Here is a 6,000-nt window from a genome sequence, read left to right on the forward strand (position 1 = left end):
GCCCACATTCCCCCACAGCTTGGTATCATCCACAAATGTAATCATTGAGCTTTTCACCCCCTCATCCAAGTCATTAATGAATATATTAAAGAGCACGGGTCCAAGCACCAATCCCTGGGGGACACCACTGGAGACAGCCCTCCAGGATGAGGCCATCCCATCAATTACTACCCTCTGGGAATGGCTTCTAAACCAACTGTCCACCCACCTCACTGCAGACTGGTCCAGCCCCACACTCTTCAGTTTGAGAGAATCATGTGAGAAACAGAATCAAAGGTTTACTTTGAAGTCTCAGTAAATCATGTCAACCCCATGTCCCTCATCCAGATGGCTAGTTATCTGGTCACAGAAGGACACAAGCTTTGTCAGGCATGATCTACCCTCAGCAAAGCTATGGTGGTTGCTTTTTAGCATCCCCTCAGTTACCAGCTTGCAATTATGGCCTCCTTAATAAATTTTTCAAAGATTTTCCCCAAGACCAAGGTCAGACTGATTGATCCATAGTTTGCAAGGTCATCCTTCTTCCTTTTCTTAAAGATAGGCACCACATTGGCCCTCTTCTAGTTGTCCAGGACCACTCCCAAGTTCCACAACTCTTCAAACAGCTTGGCCAGTGGCGCTGCTATAAGCTCAGCCAGTTATTTCAGTACTCTTGGGTACAGGTTGTCAGGCCCAGCAGACTTGAAAACATCAAAGTCTTGCAGGAGATTCCCAACCTGTTCAGGATTTATTTCACATAGCCTGTTGTCTTCCCCATGTTCCTTAGGCCTCTGGTCAAGTGAACAGCCCCCGTTTGATTTCAAGAATACGTGAAATATAGATTTAGTTCAGATTTTTCACAAGTATCAACTGTAGACTGCCCCTGAGTACTCAGTAGGGATCCCACAGTAGATCCTGATGTTTTTCTTGCTCCCTGTGTATCTGTAGAAAGACTTTTTGTTGTCTTTTATTCCAGTTGCCAGCTTGATCTCCATGCCTACCTTAGCTTTCTTTTTCTTGCATCTGCAGGCCTTGGTGATACAGGTGTATTCCTCTCTGGTTGCCAAGCTATTCTTCTATTGCTTATATGCTTATTTTTTCTTTTTCAATAGCTCTCTAATATTTCTGTTTAGCCATGTGGATCTATTGGCTCCTTTCCCACTTTTTGCCCATGTGAGGATGGTGTATTTTAGGGCCATGAGAATTGCCTCCTTAAGGAAGCACCACTGTTCCTGAACTCCCAAGTTGTTCAGTTGCAGAGGACCTCTCCAACTATCTTCTTGAGTTTGCTAAAATCTTCCTTCTTGAAAACCAGAACTTTTAATCAGATACCTCGACTTTTGCTTAGAGATTTCAAAATTCTCCAAAAGTAGTATTACATGTTCTGAGGTATTATCTTACCCTAGCCTATCTTTCTCAGTAGAATTCTATATTTTCTACATAAAAACCGTATCTGAGTTCCTGACTATTGTAAAAAAACAAACAAACCTCCAAAGCTAGACAATTTTAGAGATCTCAGAGTCTGCATCTACTTCTAACAGCAGGAAAAAAAAAGCTGTGACTGTTTAACAAACTGTTTGGTGGGTCTTGAATGATTTTTTAAGTTATGACCTTTCTTTATAAACACATGAGAAAGCTTCAGGTAATGATCCATTTTCAAGGTTTTTTTTCACAGAAAAGTTTTTTCAACTGAAAGGCAGAGGTCTACAGGAATAACAAAATCATGTGCTAAATGGTTTGTGAGATATGTAAAATATAAACAGTTGTAGCTTTCCCTTTCATTATTGAGAAACCTTATAAAATTCTGTATACTGTAAGGCCTAAGAATGCAGCACTTTATCATATCACAATAACTAGCAAAATACAGTAACATATGTAACTGGCTCATAGGAACTAAATGAGGGTATGTCTTCATCACTTTCATTGTGCTCCTAGGAGTGCTACTGAGAAACATAGCTGCTTGCCTCTTTCTGATCCTGTTCTGCACGTACCAAACTTGGAAATAAGGCAGTGAAGCTGCCTGAGGGAAGTCCCTTTCTCAGAGAATTCGAGAACAGCGGCAGAAGGGCACTCCGAGGGTGGCTTCATCATTTAATTTCCCTTTTTGGTGCATGGGGGGTGGGAGCAAGTGGGTAGTGTGTACTTCTTTACAGTGTTTTCCAGAACACTGCAGAAATAGTGTGGGTTGCTAAAGCTGCCATAATTTTCAAGCTACATTATAAAAGAAAAAGGGAATCACAACAGACTTACTCAAGACCTAGTGATCGATGGGAAGCTGGGTGACAACGACCACGAGCTGATCACCTTCACCATCCACTGTAAAGCTGGCAAGTCAGTCAGCAACACAGAAGTCCTTGACTTCAGAAAAGCGAACTTTAACAAGCTCAGGACCCTGGTCAGTGAGGCCCTAAGGCACCATGACCCCAGGGAGAGGGGAGTTCAAAAAGAGTGGTTGCTCCTTAAGGGAGTGATCCTCAATGCACAAGCTAATTCTATTCCATGTCGGAGGAAAGGCACAGCAGCCCCCCTGGCTCTCCAGGGACCTAGCAGACCTCCTGCGGCTAAAAAGAAAGGCCTACAAAGGATGGAGGATGGGATTCACCTCCAAGGAGGATTATTCTTCACTGGTCCAGTCCTGCAGGGAGCAAACCAGGAAAGCCAAGGCTGCAACTGAACTCCAACTAGCTTTGAGCATCAAGGACAATAAAAAGTCCTTTTTCAGATATGTGGGGAGCTGGAGGAAAAGCAAGGGCAACATTGGATCCCTGCTGAACCAGATGGGGCAACTGACAACTGACGCGCATGAAAAAGCCAACCTACTGAATAGGTAATTTGCATCAGTCTTTCATCAGTCCCATGGGATGCCCATGCCACCTACAGGATAGGGAGGTCCAGGTGAGGGCTGGACTCGATGATCTTCCGAGGTCCCTTCCAGCCCTAATGTCTATGAAATCTATGAAAGGGACAGATCTTGTAAAGTGCTAAGTGGTCTTATCCCACATTGACTTTAATAGGTGTAAAGGGTACTTACCATCTTGCAGAATTTCACCCTACAATCCATATATGCCCACTGTGAGTTTATTGAGGTTTAATTTTTGTATGCCTTCTTGTATTTGGCTACTCCAACTGGGCTCAATGTCCTGCTGGTCTCAGGTGCATGTGTAAACATGATTTCATAGATTTCATAGACATTAGGGCTGGAAGGGACCTCGGGAGACCATCAAGTCCAGCCCCCTGCCCAAAGGGCAGGAAGTCAGCTGGGGTCATACGATCCCAGCAAGATAAGCATCCAATTTACTCTTGAAGGTGTTCAATGTAGGTGCTTGAACCACCACCGCTGGCAGACTGTTCCAGACCTTGGGGGCTCGGACAGTAAAGAAATTCTTCCTTATGTCCAGCCTGAAACGGTCTTGCAGGAGTTTGTGACCGTTTGACCTCGTCATCCCTTGGGGCGCTCTGGTGAACAAACATTCCCCCAGATCCTGGTGGTCACCCCGATAAACTTATAGGTGGCCATCAGATCACCCCTAAGCCTGCGCTTTTCCAGGCTAAAGAGTCCCATGGCTCTCAGCCTGTCATCATAAGATCTGTTTTCCTGACCTCTGATCATGCATGTGGCTCTCCTCTGGACTCTCTCAAGCTTCTCCACATCCTTTTTGAATTGTGGAGCCCAAAACTGGACGCAGTACTCCAGCTGCGGCCTCACCAAGGCCGAGTACAAAGGGAGAATGACGTCCCGGGATTTGCTCGAGAAGCATCTATGTATGCAAGCCAGCGTTTTGGTTGCTTTCCTAGCCACAGCATCGCATTGCAGGCTCATGTTCATCTTGTGGTCAATGATGACCCCCAAGTCTCTTTCTTCTGTAGTGCTATCCAACGTAGCACTGCCAAGCCTATAAGGATGCTGCAGGTTTTTCCTCCCAAGGTGGAGAACCTTGCATTTTTCAGTGTTAAACACCATCAGGTTCTCGTCTGCCCATTTGCTGAGCCTGTCCAGGTCAGCCTGGATCACCCGCCTATCTTCTGGCGTGGATGCTTTGCCCCAAAGTTCGGTGTCATCGGCGAACTTGGCCAGTCCACTCCTGACTCCAATGTCCACATCATTAATGAAGATGTTGAACAGGATGGGTCCCAGGACAGAGCCTTGAGGGACCCCACTGGTCACAGGGCACCACTATGAGTGACTGCCATCGATTACAACCCTCTGGGTCCGACCACGGAGCCAGTTTCCCAGCCAGCAGATCGTGGTGGAGCCAAGGCCACAACTGGGCAGTTTGGCCAAGAGGTGATCGTGGGATACCAGATCAAAGGCTTTTTTGAAGTCAAGATATATGACATCAATCTCTTCTCCCTTGTCCAGGTGATAGGTCACCTGGTCATAGAAGGAAATGAGATTGGTCAAACAAGACCTACCCGCAACAAACCCGTGCTGGCTATCCCTTAGGATGTTAGCCTGGGCCAGTCCATCGAGGATGGCCTCCTTAATAAACTTTTCTAAGATCTTCCCCAGGATAGAAGTCAGGCTAATGGGCCTGTAGTTAGCCGGATCCACTCTCCTCCCTTTCTTGAAGATCGGCACCACATTGGCCTTCTTCCAGTCTTCGGGCACTACACCAGAGCGCCAGGAGTTTTCAAAGATCTGTGCCAGGGGCTGGGCTATGATGCTCGCCAGCTCCTTGAGTACCCTGGGGTGCAGATTGTCAGGGCCGGCTGACTTGAAGGTATCCAGCTTCTCAAGGTGTTCCTTCACGAGGTCAGCATTGATGGAGGGTAGGGGATCCCCATCACCCGGATCTCCCTGTCCCATAGCAGGCATGGGCGTCCCATGGGACTGATGAAAGACTGACGCAAAGTACCTATTTAATAGGTTGGCTTTTTCCTGGGCATCAGTTGTCAGTTGCCCCATCTGGTTTAGCAGGGGTCCAACATTGCCCTTGCTTTTCCTTCGGCTCCCCATATATCTGAAAAAGGACTTTTTGTTGTCCTTGATGCCTGAAGCTAGTTGGAGTTCAGTTGCAGCCTTGGCTTTCCTGGTTTGCTCCCTGCAGGACCGGACCAGCGCAGAATAGTCCTTCTTGGAGGTGAATCCAATCCTCCATCTTTTGGAGGCTTTCCTTTTTAGCCGCAGGAGGTCCGCTAGGTCCCTAGAGAGCCAGGAGGGCTGCTGTGCCTTCTTGCTGCCTTTCCTCCGTGTTGGAATAGATTTAGCTTGTGCATTGAGGATCACTTCCTTGAGAGTCAACCACTCTTCTTGAACTCCCATCTGCCTGGGGTCACGGTCCCTGAGGGCCTGACCGACAAGCCTCTTGAGCTTGTCAAAGTCGGCTTTTCTGAAGTCAAGGACTTCTGTGTTGCTGACTGACTTGCCAGCTTTACGGCGGATGGTGAAGGTGATCAGCTTGTGGTCGCTGTCACCCAGCTTCCCATCGATCACTAGGTCGCCAGTTAGGTCATCCCCCATAGCCAGTACCAGGTCGAGCAGCGCTTTGCCTCTCATTGGCCCATAGACTTCTTGAGTCAGGTAGAGGTCATCCACGCACGAGAGAAAGCTTTGCGCCCGCTCAGATTTAGCTGAGTGATCTTCCCAGGAGATGTCCGGGTAATTGAAGTCACCCATGACAACCAAGGTCCTGGAGCAAGCGGCCTCAGTCAGTTCCCGGGCGAACTCCTGGTCAAGCTCAGGACTTTGAGTGGGAGGTCTGTAGTAGACTCCCACCGTTGTGTCCCCTGTGCCGTTTTTCCCATGAATTTTTACCCAGAGGGTCTCTAGCTGTCCATGCCAGTTGCCAACATCAGCTTGCAGGGACATGTAGCTTTCCTTCACATAGAGAGCTACACCCCCGCCCCTTTTGTCAACACGATCCCTCCTGTACAGGGTATAGCCCTATATATCCGTGGTCCAGTCATGGGTGGAGTCCCACCAGGTCTCCGTTATCCCAATGACATCATAATTCTTTGCACTGAGCAGGACAAGCTCCTCCTGCTTGTTACCCAGGGTTCTGGCATTAGTGTACAGGCAGG

Source organism: Crocodylus siamensis, chromosome 4, assembly GCF_052110815.1.
Source record: "Crocodylus siamensis isolate JL-2025a chromosome 4, ASM5211081v1, whole genome shotgun sequence".
Lineage (NCBI taxonomy): Eukaryota > Metazoa > Chordata > Crocodylia > Crocodylidae > Crocodylus > Crocodylus siamensis.